Here is a 14,933-nt window from a genome sequence, read left to right on the forward strand (position 1 = left end):
ATAAATTGGCATTCATCCTTCTTCCTGTCTATGATCTCCTTGTATCAGAGAGGCTGAAAGCCTGGGACAACATTTCCCAGAATCCTTTGCCAGCAGGGTTATAATTTAGACCCTGCCGATGAGAGGACCCACAAGTGATTGGAAGGCAGAAAGAAGCAGAAGGCAGTATTTTCCTCTAGCACTGGTGGGCAAGTGTGTGGGCTTTACGTATGGTGAATGTGGATTTTTGCAGTGGCTTCTGTAGACTCACATGCAGCTATGAAGAATAATGCAGAGAAATCTTGTATATATTTTACACAGTTTTCCCCAAAGGTAATATCAATATTTTGCAAGACAGTGGTATAATATTATCACTAAGAAACTAACATTGATAGAGTTCACCCATCTTACTAAATTCCTTGGTTTTACTTGTGCTCATTGGTGTGTATGTGTATGTTTGTGTGTGTATGTGTTTGTGTGTATTTAGTTCTATATAGTTTATTCACATCTTTATTGGGATATAAATCACATACTATAAAATTCACCAATTTAGATTATATAATTCAGTGGTTTTTAGTATATTCACAGAGTTGTACAACCTTCTCTACTATCTAATTCTAGTACATTTCATCACCCTAAAAGAAACCCATTAGTGGTCACTCCCCATCCTTCTCTCCAGCCCTGGGCAATCACTAATCTACTTTCTTTCTGTAAGGATTTGCCTATTGTGCACCTATCATATAAATGGAATAAGATGTGGTCTTTTGCAATATTTCACTTAGCATGACATTTTCAAGGTTCATCCGTGTTGTACCATGTATCAGTATTTCATTCCTTTGTATTGTAGAATATTATTTTATGGTATGGACACATTATTTTATCCATTCACCAGATGATGCCATTTGGATTGGTCCACTTTTGAGCTATTTTGAATAATGTGGCTATGAAAATGGTGGAAACTTGATGTACAAGTTTTTGTGTGGACATATGTCTTCATTTCACTTGGACATATATGTGCCATTGTTGAGTCATACAGTAACTCTACATTTAACATTTTGAAGAATTTTTAAACCATTCCAAAGTGGCTGTACCATTTGACATCACTACCAGCAATGTTTGAGGGTTCCAGTTTTTCCACAGCCTGGCCAAAACTTGTTATTATCTGTCTTTTTGATAGTTCTGTACAATTTTATCACACGTGTAAGTTCATGTATCCACCATCATAGTCCAGATACTGAACTGTTCCATCATCACAAGGATCTTTCATGATGTCCTTTTATAACTAACCACACCCACCTGCCTTCTGTATCCCCCTCTCACTACCAACTCTGGCAAACACAATTTTTTCTCCATTTCTAAAATTTTGTCATTTTAAAAATGGAATAATAGTAGTCTATGCATCATACATCATACCTCATACACTAATTAACCTTTTGAGATTGACATTTTTCACTCTACATAATTCTTTGGAAATTCATCCAAGATGTTGTGTATATGAATAGCTTGTTTCTTTTTATTGCTGAGTAGTGTTCTATGGAATGGATAAACTACAGTTCGTCTAAACATTCATTCATTTAAGGATATCTGGACTGTTTCCAGTTTGGGGTTATTATGAATAAAGCTGCTATAAACATTCATGTACAGGTTTTTGTGTGAACATAAGTCTTCATTTCTCTGGGATAAATGCCCAAGAATACAATTAGTAGGTTGCATGGTTATTGAATATTCAGTTTATAAAAAATTGCCAAACTATTTTCCATTCTCACCAGTCATGTATGAGTATTTCATTTTCTCCACATTCTCAACAGCACTTGGTATTGTCACTTGTTTGTTGTTTTTAAATATTTGTTTATTGTATCTTTATGCAAACTTTCAAAAAATTTTCTTTTAAAACAAGTCCTCTTTTTTTATGGCAATGATCTTCATGTTATGGTTAGGAAAGTCTTTTCCACTGTCATATTATGAAAACTACAAGAAATAGTTACATTTTCTTCTGGTAGTCTTACAAAGAGGCAGTACAGGATGGAGTAGATCAGAATAGCTGGAATCTGTCTATAGTGAGATCTGCTTTGGTCCAGTCCTGGTTCCCCCACTTGCAACTCTGCCCACTTGGTTGACATGCGTCTCTAAACTTCCCTCTTTTCTGCCTGATATTTCCTGTCTTTCAACTGTTTCTTAGGGGATGCTTTTTCATGCTGTCATCCTGGTCAATCTCTGTTGGAAGTTCTCCAGTGTGACAATGTCTACCTCAACACGACACACCCGGACCTGAGTACTCCACTCCAGATAAGTTTTGACAGCACAGAGAAAGCAGGTCTTAACCTGAGCTGTTCTGCACACTATTAATATTGGCAAAGATTGTGGTGACTTTTGTAGGCAACTGTGTTGACCCCTTGGCCATTATTAAATTTATGAAGGCAAAACACCGCCATTTTCAGATGAACTGCTATTAAATCAAGTCTCTTCCATCCTAGATTTCTGTAGGCAATTTAATGATTGTTATCTGTACCTGGAGTAGTTCCTTTGATTAATTAATAGTAGCCCTATTAATGCTTTTCACCTTAAAGTCTATTTTGCCTTATAAAGAGTATTGCTATGTTAGGAATTTTTGCTGAGATTTTTTACTGCATATCTTTTGTTTTTATTTTCAATTTCCAATATTATTTTGTTTTAGAGGTGTCTCATGTATAATATATGACTGGATTTTTAACAATACTATTTGAAACTCTAAATTTTAATAGGTAAGTTTATTAATTCATATTTGTTAAAAACTAATACAATTAGATGCATTTATGCCATCTCTTTTGTACTTTTATTTTTTCTTTATTTTCCTTTTCTGTTTTCTGTTTGATTTAAGAAACTTCTTTTCTTTTTTTCTTCTGTTTGCAAGTTATATATTGCGAGCACCAATTTTTAAGTGTTTACCCTTCACAATTTTAACATTCCTTTTGTACTTTTTAAAGCCTACATATATTTGATATCTTTATCTTATTCCCATCCTATATTTCTTCTGTTGTTGTTTTTAAACCTTAGGGTAGACTTTTGTATTTTTTTAATTAAAAAATTAATCTTATTAGTTTCAATTCATCCTGATAGTCTGTTGAGTGATCATGAGGTCTTGATCCAGTCCTCTAAGGGATTCTCTTTCTGTTTTGTGCCATCTTCAATTTTAATAGCCTGAGTCTATCCAAGTAATTAATTGAAAAAATTAAATAGTCAGAGTTAGGTTTAGGGTCCTTTGTTTTCTATTTAGGAATTGCATGCCTTGAGGATAGAGGGTGGAGAGTAAAACATAAAAAATCTACTTTCCTAAACACTTTGAATCATGTCTATGACCAGCTTTCTTTTCCTTGACTATTATTACAAGACATTTTCATCACTTTCTCCCCAAAGTTCCTATCACTTCCACTCCATCATTCAAGGCTGACTGTTGATTAAAATTAATTGAGGAAAAGCTACTCCTCCGGTGGCCTCTTCAGCCTCTGAGTGATGAGATTGTCAAGGATGCAAGGCAGGAATCCATCAGATTCTCCTTGTGAGACTGTGGCTGATGTCTAGATAAGAGTCCTGCAGCCACAATGGGGTGGGGGTGGGGAGAGCAGGGGGACACACAGAGACAAGACACTTGTACCTTCCGGCATGGTGCTGAAGGCTCACCACCACTGGGAACAGTAAACCTGGGCTTGTATACCTGACAGTGTCATTTCAGGAATTGAAAATTCTGCACATTTGAACACATACAGATGCTAGATCATTATTTAGTTACCTTGGTGATTTTCCCTCAGTTTTTTACTCACTCATTTTTTAACCTCTTACAGTCTGTTTTGTCTCCTCTCTTCTATTGAAATTGTTTTCTCCTCCTTGACTGATACTCCAGTGCCTGCTTTTTGTTCTAATTCTAGGAATCTCTCTTTTGTATTCAGAACCCTGGACTCCCTGCTTTCTTAATGAAATTCCTTCCTTTTTCCATCTCTCTGTCTGCTACCTTATTATGATGTTCCCCCACTCCTTTGCTTTGTGCTGTCACTTGTTCCTTCCTCCTGTTACTTGAATGTGGCCTTCCCTCACCTGTACCCCAGGCAAGACTCAACTTCCTCCTGGTTGTCTCCTTTCTGCTCTTTAAAATTTAGCATGCCCCACATTGAATTCTTTACATTGTTCCCCGAAGGAGTTCATCCTTGCTTTCTCTCTTCCTCTTTATAGTACCAATCATTTCCCAGTGATCCTGAGTCCTAAAATTGAGTGCTGAGCTGTTTCCAAAGTTATTGCAATTAAATAAATATGCACTGAGTGTGCTTTGGTGGGGCCAGGTTCTAGGCTTTCCTATTGAAGAGCTCAGGGTCTGGAGGATTCACATAAGATCATCATAGAACCAGGGCTGTAGTCAACAGCTGCATGTGCTTTGGTGGCCCAGAGAAGGGAGGGAAGGAAGATGATGAGTATTCATGGAGGCTCTGCTAGGCATTTCCTGCACTAGGCTTTTCATATATATCATCTCAGTTGAAGCTTATGACCCTCTGAGGTAGTTATTATAGCCAAAGAAAGATAAGCTTAGTGAGGTCAAGGTTGTATGACTACATAATAAATGCTGCAATCAGGATTCATAGTTGGATCTATTTTTTTTTCCAGAGCACCACATTGCCCCCTGGGTTGTCACAGAGGAGGTGACATGTGCGTTAATCATTTAAGGATGAACTTTTCTTAATATTTAATATGCGGAAAAGAATTCCTAGCATTATGGATAAAATGTAAAAGGGTGAAGAAGTATGAAGGAGTATGCATTAGAGTTTTAAGTAGAAATAAGGAACATGAGAATAAGAGGAAGTTCAGGGGAAAAGAAGATACATTAGATTTCTGACATGTTAAGTTTGAGGCATTTATAGGCTACTCACATTGTCAGTTCAGTGAATAGTTGGAAATATAAGTTTGGAACTCAAGAAAAAGAGTCTACAGAATAGGTAAAAATATTGCAAATCATACATCTGACAAGGAGTTACTATCCAAAATATATAAGGAAGTCAAACAACCCAACAGCAATAAAGCAAATAACCTGATTGAAAAATGGGCAAAGGACCTGAATAAACATTACTCAAAAGCAGGCATACCAATGACCAATAGGTACAAAAAACAACAACAACAACAAAAAACCCAAAATGGTCACCAACACTAATCATTAAGGAAATGCAAATTAAAACCACAACGATATATCACCTCTCAACCGTTAGGATGGCTTTCATCAAAAAGATGAAAGATAAGTATTGACGAGGACGTAGAGAAAAAGGAACTCTTAAACGTTGTTGGTGGGAATGTAAATTAGTACAGCCATTATGAAAAATGGCATCAAGATTTCTCAAGAAACTAAGAATAGATCTACCATACAACCCACCAGTCCCACTTCTAGGTATATATTCAAAGGAATTGAAATCAGTATGATAAAAGGATATCTGTACTTCCGTATTCATTACAATGTCATTCACAATAACCAAGATATGGAAATAGCTTAAGTGCCTATTATTAGATGAATGGATAAAAAAAATGTGGTATATGATGTCAGTCTGGAAAATGTTCAGCCATCATTAATATAACATGAACTTAGTACATGGCTGGATACTTTCTGGACAGCCCTTGTATATATATGATAGACTAGCTTTACTACCAAGCTTTTAAAAAAAGGGGGAAACTCTGTCATTTGCAACAATATGAATGAATCTGGAGGACATTATGCTAAGTGAAATGAGCCAGACACAGAAGAACAAACACCACATGATCTCATTCTTGCTTATGTGTGGATTCTAATAAAGTTGAACTCATAGAAGTATTAATAAGTAGAAAAATGTTTATCAGAGTCTGAGAGGTTGTGGGGAGAAGGAAAAAGGGAATTGTTGATCAAAGGCTATGAAGTTTCAAGTAGACAGGAGGAATAGCTTTTGAGAGTTATTGCACACCAGGGTGACTATAGTCAATAATAATTACATATTTCAAAATAAGTAAGAGAGTAAGTTTCAAATGTCTCACCATATAAAACAAAGGTAATTGAGAAGGCGGATAAGTTAATTAGCTTGATTTAATCATGTCACCTTGTATATACATATATACTAGGGCAGTCCAGAAAGCATCTAGCCATTGTTAATGTAAGGAAAATGGTTACATGGCTGGATATGTTTTGGGCAGCCCATCTCAAAACATCACATTGTACCCCATAAATGTATATAACTATGATTCATCAATTAAAAAGAAGAGATAGGAAGCTAGAAATTTAAATTTGTACATCATCAGTGTCAGTGTAAGATAGAGTTTGCAGCCATGGAGGTGGATGTATACATCTAATCTAGGTAGGATGTATACAGCTGAAAAAAAATAAAATAAAATAATGAGCAAGGAACTACCAAGAACAGGAAGATTGAGAGGGAGCTGCCAGAGAGATAGAGGAACAGCAGGAAAGAGCAGATAATGAAAGCCAGAGAAGAGTTTCAAGGTCAAAGTCAACAGAGTTTGCAAAGAGATAATTTGAGGTCAGGACTAAAAATAGCAACTGAATCAGGCAAGTAGGAGGTCACCGGAGAAATTGTAGAGAACAGTTTTCACATAGAGGTGGGAGGTGCAAGTTTCAAGGGCTTGGAGATGTGGAGGAAGTGAAGAGCGAAAAAAAAATATATCACAGTGGTCTATTCTTTTCAAAGTAAGAATGTCTGCGTTCTCTCTTTACTGGTATCTCTCCCATTTTCAAGGCCCAGCTCCAATGTAATCTCATCTATAAAATTTCCCTCCATATCCCTTTTCTTTTCCCTGTTTCCAGGTCATTCTTTCCTCTACTGTACCCCTTACCACAAACCAATCTGAGTTTCTGATTTGAGTGCAGCTTCCAGCACTGTTCAACTTCCATGAGGCGTGACATCCTTTTCTTGCTGTCACTCACAACACTAGCCTTGTACACAATGAATGTTCACATAGTGTCCTGCAAACAGTAGGCAGTCACAAAATAGTTGCTAAATTGAATTATTTAGAGACCAGCATCACAGAAAGTAGCCAAAATTCTTGTAATAATTCTGGAAAGATTTGCTTTCTTTCTTTTTGAGGGGAGGGAGTATATGCCGAGTAAAAGAACTCTGGGAAAGTTTTCTGACCAGATTTTCTTCCAGCTACATGGAGTCTGTGTTCTGTTAAGTTAGATAGCTCAGTCAGCAATTATTTCAGAACTTTTAACTGTTTTGTCTGCATGAAACCCTACCATTAGCATGAAACATTGTTCAAGTTGACATTTTCTTTAGCTTGTTAAAGTGTGCTTCAACTTGTTACAATTTTCTGGGGATTTTAAACTTTGTTTAGAAATGAGCTTTCAGGGGTTCTGACCTACCTCATTGCTCTGGATAGTTTCAGAATAATGAAATAGAAGAAAAAATGGAAGTAATGAAATGTAACCAAAAAGAGGGAGACCACTGCTGTACAGTGTTCTAGAAAGAACTCTGGACTTCGGGGCAGGATATTTGGTTTCTGATCCCAGCTCTGCTCCTAATTAGCAGTGATATCTTACTCAGCTACTGCTCTGTGTTTTGGTTTCCACACCTATAAAATAAGGCAACAGGATGTCTATAAGATCTCCCTTCCTATTTCAATATTTTATGAATCTAAGAAAAGCATATCCACAGTCATAATCCACAAAATATTTCTACCCTCATGCTCTCTACGCTCTGGCATCCCGTTGGCAGTGAACATGGAATTACTGAAGGCGAGGGAAGCACAAAATTGACTTCTTTCCTCCCTCCCCTCCACCTGCCTTGCTGTCATCAGAAAGAATTAAATGCAACTTGATGCCCAGTTTGATTGTTGAACTGTGAGCTCTGCAGAGAAAGGGACCGTGTCTAATCTCCTTTGTGTATCGCCCCAGAACCGTGGTTCCGGATCCTGCACACACTGTTTGCTTAACTGACCGTTTGAGAGCGCGGCTGTGTTGACCCTCTGTGGTGACCTGCTGAAGGTGAATTGCTCAGCTTGGCAGGTAATTTATGATTCCTATTTGTTGCTATTGATTTTAATTATGCGCCGTATTTCTATAAATATTCTACATAGACCCAAAAGCACACGGGATATATATACACACACACATATAATATATATTTCAATCTTTTATATATGTATATATTTATGATTGAAAATGAAAACCAACAGGAAGGAAGAGAAACCCCAGTACTGGCCTCTTTGTCACGTTTTCTGTCACAAACCAGGTGACAACTTCCTCTGCTTCTGGCTTCATGAGTTCTGTGTAATTTCTCAATTGAGCTCTAGGAATAAGGTAGGGATGGGTGGGTGGTTAAGAACCCTCTTATTGGATGTAACAGTACTGGTGGTTGTTGTAATGTAAGGATTGGTTAAAAATGGCAATCTGAAAGAATGATGCATATGTCGCTCAACATTTCGTTTCAGTCTAAAAACCTGTGAATGCATATCCTTTTCTGACCTTTTGATATAAGGTCAAGGGGGACCTTCGGAAGTATACACTACTCTTACATCCACATTGCCAACAATGCCCAGTTTCTATCTCTTGAGGCGGAGGGAAAACTTGGACCTTTGTAAAGCAATCTGAGTGTAGATTGCTTTAGATATTTATGGTCATTTTTCCTGTCTTTCACAATTCTTTCACCCCCACCTAATTAAACACAACTTTGCAATCTTTCCAAAATATTCAACCTAATTTTCATGGAATTAACTCTTATTTTTCCACTCATATTTAATCAGTTTATATAATATTTAGTTACGTTGTATAATTTCAATAGCATGTAAAGCTGTTAATAACAAGCCAAGAAGCAAATTCAACATGCTTCTGGTAGGTATAGAATACAACTGCATGAAGGCGTCTTAAAGTGGCCTCATAGTCATGTGCCTCAATGGTGCGACAGGCATCAGCCCTGTGCTCTGTAGAGGAAATGGAGGATGCTGGTATGGTGATTTGGTTCCTGGAAAGCCCTTAGAAGAGTACTGACTGTGCCTTTGAAGTATCTCTTCAACTAAAAAGCTAGAAGTATTTTTTTTTTATTTTTCCAGCTTTATTGAGGTATAATTGATAAATGAAAATGGTATTTAAGGTATACAACATGATGTTTTGTTATACAGATACATTGTGAAATATTTATCACACTCCAACTAATGAGCATCTCACATAGTTACTGCTTTTCTTTTTTTGGCCAGAAAAATTAAAATCTACTTTCTTAGCCAATTTCAAATATAAAATACAATATTGTTAACTATAGTCACTATGCTATACATTAAAACTCCAGAACTTGTTCATCCTGTATATCCGAAAGTTTGTACACTTTGATCAATATTTCTCTATTTCCACCACCCCAGCCCCTGGTAATCACCATTCTATTCTCTGCTTCTAAGAGTTTGACTTTTTTAGACTCTACATATAAGTGAGATCATGCAGTATGTTTCTTTCTGTGTCTAGCTTATTTCACTGAGCATCATGTCCTCCAAGTTCATCCATTTTTGTCACCATTTGCAAGATTTCCTTCTTTTTTAAGGTTGAATAATATTCCCGTGTGTGTGCATGTGTGTGTATATTATGTGCATTACATTTTCTTTATTCTGTTAGATTGTGTATCATGACTATTGTGAACAATACTGCAATGAATATGGGAGAAGAAACAACTAATGAATTGGGAGAAAATATTTGCAAACCACATATCCAATAAGGAATTAATACCCAAAATATTTATATATAAGACACTCAAAACAGCTCAAAAGAAAGAAAACAACCTGATTTAAAAATGGTGATCTAATACCTTTTGTAACAAATTGGATGGAACTGAGACCATTCTTCCAAGTGAAATATTGCAACAATGTGAAAACAAACACCACATGAACTCACTATTAAATTGGAATGAATTATTCAACACTCATGGGCACATATGGAAGTAAAACTCAATGGAAACCAAACAGCTGGAAGAGGGGAGGAGGAGGTTGGTAAATTCATACCTAATGGGTACAATTTGTGTTATCTGGGTGATGGACACACTTATAATTTTAACTCAAACTGTACAAAAGCAGTTCATGTAACCAAAACATTTGTACCCTCCATAATATTTTGAAATAAAAAAAAAAAATGGGCAAAGGACCTGAAGAGACATTTCTTAAAAGAAGACGTAGGTGGCCTTTGTATGAAAAGGTGCTCAGCATCAATAATCATCAGAGGAAATGCAAATTAAAGTCACCATGGGATATCATCTCACATCCATTGAAATGGTTATCACCAAAAAGACAAATGATAACAAACGCTGGTGAGGATATGGAGAAAAGGGAACCCTTGTACACTGTGGGTGAGAATGTAAATTGGTACAGACTGTTATGGAAAACAGTATGGAGGTTCCTTAAAAAATTAAAAATAGAACTATCATATAATCCAACAATCCCACCTCTGGGTGTCTATCCAATGTAAATGAAGCCAAAGATATTCTTAATTCTGTTGTAGGTCTTGCTCAAAGTCCAAAGCTGATTTTTTTTATGCTGCTCACCCTGTTGACTGAGCACACAGTGGGTTGGTTTTCTTCCCTTCAACTGTGTAACCGGCTCATGGGCAGGTGCAACTGTCTCAATGCTTATGCACTGAGATTACTAAGATAGTCTTGGACAGATCATTGTCATTGTTACCGCTGGTAGTAATATTCTAGTGTACTTACCACATGGGAGATATTGTACAAGATGCTGAGAATGCAGAATGTGAAGTATAGCCTTCTTCTCTTAAGGATGTGTGGAATCTAACTGGAGAGGAAAGATTTTGTGTGTATGTATATACATACATATGGAAAGCTAATAGTGTGGAATAATATGTTTAAATTATAAAATGGTTTGTATAGGTAGTAAAGGCACAGGAATTCAGATGGACTGAATGTTACAGTTAAAGGTTTGAATTACTTACCATACCTTGAGGCATATTTGGGCATAGGTAAGATATTTCAAACAAGAATATCTCGAACTTGAATAGGACATTCCAAAAGGGGAATTGACATGGAAATGGACAAGTCACTGGATGAGGACAGATGTAGAGTGAGATTCAGCTGATGTGCTGGGGAAAGCCCAAACCACAAGTCAGAAGCCAGTGTTTGGATCACCTGCACACAGGCCAGTGGTGCTAAGCAATGTCCTGTCATGGGCCTGTGAGAGGGACAGTATTAAGATACTAGGGGGCAGGCAGTTAAGATTGTCAGATGAAACAGGGCTCAAGCCCCAGGGCAGACGTTCATGAGGGCTCTGGCCAAAATGTAATTTAGTTCCATGTATGGACCAAATTGAGCACACCATAGATCCTTTACCAATGAAAGGAGGCTTAACCATTGTTTTGGAACCAGAAAGTGACACAGTTTCTCATTGTTCCTTTCTCCCATTCCTGTTTCTAGGAAAGGAAATTTTTTAATCGAAAATAAATGCATGTGGATGCACGTGACCAGTGGAGAATGTGGCTTCTTCTGGACCATTGCTCGATGTCTTTGGGCCCCTAATAAGTCTTCTGTTTAGAGAGGAACTTAGAGGAGCTGTATGTGGCCTCAGAGTTGCAACGGTTCTCTACCAATTGCATGAGTGCAGTGAGACAGAACACTTGCACCGTAAGTCAGGCAGAGCAAATTTATTGCTCAGCAAAGATAAACAGAAGCCTAGGACCCAGGTGAGCCAGTCCCCCAAGGCCCAGGAAAGCTGCCGGGGTGAATGGAGTCTTGTCTGTGCCTGCCCCATGTTGTACCACACTGGAAGGACTCCAAAGCACTCCACCCTGGGTTTGCATGCCTTGGCTGCCGCTTGGCTCATAGAACACAGCATTGCAGAACATCCTGTTTGTTCTAGGAGTAATGAGGACATTTCTTCTTTATCGTAGGGTGCTGCATTCCTGGTACATTCTGACAAAGAATGAAGCCACTTTATCCTTGCTAGTAACTTCTCTCATTACGGCAGTGTCAGCAGGGCTACACATTCCCGTTGGGACTTGGGGATCATATTTCCATGTGCCAGTCTGTTGTGTTGCTTCCTTTTTATGCTATCTTTTCAAATTTCCCCTTTGCCTATAAATGTGCTCTACATTTGTTTATTATCTGTTTTCTCCATGAGAATCGAAGCCCGTGATTTTTCGTAGGTATGTCCGTAATGTCTGCAACAGAATCTGCACATGGAGGGTACTCAATGAGTATCTGTTGAATGAGTATGTTCTCTAATTGTGTGTATTGTATATTTCCATCAACCACCCACTAGACAGCAGTCAAGGTGCCAGTCACTGGTGGAGGAAGGGTTAGGTGAGGTCACTGATAATGGCAAAGCAGGGCCTTACTGCCATAGGACCTGGGACAGGTTATCAAAGGTGGGTCAGCAAGGATTCTGCTACCAGAACCAAGATAAAGGGCTTCCTTCTAAATTCCCCTAGACTGAGGCTTGAAATGCTGTGACGGCCCCCAGTCTGTATATTACTTAGCATCACAGACCCTACACTAGGGAGAGATGAGCATTGCAGTGACAGAAATGGAACCAAAGCATGGTAGAACTTTCCCACTTTCTCTCTTTAGTACTTTCGGCCAATGCGATGCCTATGAATTGATTGAAATCAGGCCACCTCGGTCCTTGAAAGCTGAGTGACAATTTAGTTGTCAACTACCTGAATTGTGGACAAATCATTGTTATTTAAATCTCTTTATGAAGAACATTTGTAAAAATTACTGCAATAACCCTCCTGTTTGCCTCTGAAAACTGACAGCAGAGAGGAAAAAATGTTTTTTCTTTCCACAGCAGCCCTAGAATACTAGCAAAAGAGAGCAGGCTGCCTCCAAAGCACCACTTTCAGGCACATAAACAGGTCAGCCTGTGACAGGGGGAATATCCTTGTGTTGATTCCATTGGCGGAGTTTTCCTGGGCCTCTGCTCTTCGCCCTGTCTTGGCTGCTCTATTGCAACGTAGCACCAACCCCTCCCAGTCCTGTCCCTGTAGGTGAGTGTCCTTGGGCCCAGGTACTGCATCTCTTGGCTGCTGAGAGCCAACCTCTATCAATTTGGCCTGGATTTATTAAACTCTTGTTCCTAGGAAATTACGTATCACAGGGACATTAAGGCCATATATAGTGAGCCCTGTCCTATATTTCTAACTTCCCTTGTTGTCTGCACCTCTCTCTCTGCCCAGAATTTTTGTGTTTCTCTGAATTTCCAAATCACCCATAAAGTGCCCATTTCTCTTTCCCAGCTGCTCCCTCGTGTTATTTATAATAGGCCCGGGAGAAAACGTTCATTGACATCGGAAAGAGCAGGTGACGTCAGAGGAGAGAGAGATTTGACAATGCTATTTGGAGTTGAAACCTGTGACATTAAAAAAAAAAAAAAAAGAAGGAAAAGAAAATCATGTGCTGAGCAAGCACTGCAGCCGTAGGTGAAGTGTGATCCAGGAGCTTCAGGAATTGATTATTTTTGTGTGAAAGAATTGTTTAAAAATAAGTAATTTAAAAATGGTTACTATCGCCCACTTTTGATCAGGACTGAAATAATTAAGTGAATTATTTTTTAAGGAATATGACAAAGAAGTAGGCACTTGGGGGAAATGAAGGCTTTCTGCTTGATCTTGTCCAATCAATACAAACTCCAGGGGTCCCTGTTCAATGAAGAAATTCAAAAGACCCCTGGCATTTTCACAAGCAGGACTCTGCTTTCTGAAATCTTAACATAAGTTCTGTAGCAACTGATGGATTTGTTTGCTCCAGAATACTGACATTCAGTGAGAATTCTATATTTAAAATGACCCTGGTACATGTAGCCAGAACATAAGTGGATAAATCCCTTTGTTTCTAAAAATATTAATGATGCTAATAACACCTCCGAAATGACAAGAACTAATATTCTACCTTCAAATTCTGGGTGGCTAATTCCCATAGACTTGCTATTTCAGTTTAAAGAGCTACATAATTCTGTACTGGTCTGATACTATGTAGGTCTATGATTAATGGAGAAGTTTCTAAATTTCCTTGTCAATTCATTTCTGGGTCTGAGGGAGCTAAAAACATGTCCTGTTTGCTGAACTTTAAATCTGATGTTTAGTATTGTAACCTCTATTCACCCCACCCCTTAGCTCTGAAATTTGGTTCTTGTCCAATTTCTCACACTCTAGCACGTGGCCCTGCCACCAACCTGTTGCTCAAACCGGTAACCTCTGAGTTCACCACCCCCAGGCTATTATGGAGCTCTGATGTTTCTGCTTCCTAAGTAACATTGGAACCTGTTTTCTTCTCCCCATCAGCCTGGTGCAAGCTGTTCCTCTCTCTCCTGGGCTAATGTAAGAGCCTCACTGTGTCCTTGCAGCTGGTCTAGGGCCCGTCTGGTCTGCACCCTGTCCTTTCCTGCCGTTGGTCCTTAGAGTATGTAGTTCTCTCTGCTGGGGACATTTTGTCATCTCTCCTCCCAACCCATTTGCTTAGCCAATTCCTACTCTGTTTAAAATTCAGCTTGGATTTAATTTCCTCAATGGAGTCTTCACTGATCACTCTGTCTACACTGGAATATCTTGTTTCAAGCCCTTACAAAATATTGTACATTGTAGCAGCACAGATCTCGCTTCTAATTGATGGTTCTATTCCTGTTGGGTTGCAGGCTCCATGAGGACAGGGATAGGGTCTGTCTTGCTCACAGGACCTGTTAATACATCAGACACTCAATGAATATTTGTTGTGCACAAGAGGAATCATAGAGATGATTGATCACCCTTCTATAGGTGTATTTTTCGTGTAGAAGAAGCCCAATCAACAAAGCAAAATGAAAGGTAGAGACATATGAAGGTAGTTCTGATCCACGCTAATTTGACTCCCACAGTGAATTCCCAAGTACAATCAGTCTCCAGACTTTTTATTCATTTATTTATTTTTTACTTGAGTATGACATCTGCATCCTGGTGAGTAAGATTTTCATTGATCATCCTGTGCCATTCTTTTTGTGTTCAGATG

This window comes from Microcebus murinus, chromosome 8, assembly GCF_040939455.1.
Source record: "Microcebus murinus isolate Inina chromosome 8, M.murinus_Inina_mat1.0, whole genome shotgun sequence".
Classification (NCBI taxonomy): domain Eukaryota; kingdom Metazoa; phylum Chordata; class Mammalia; order Primates; family Cheirogaleidae; genus Microcebus; species Microcebus murinus.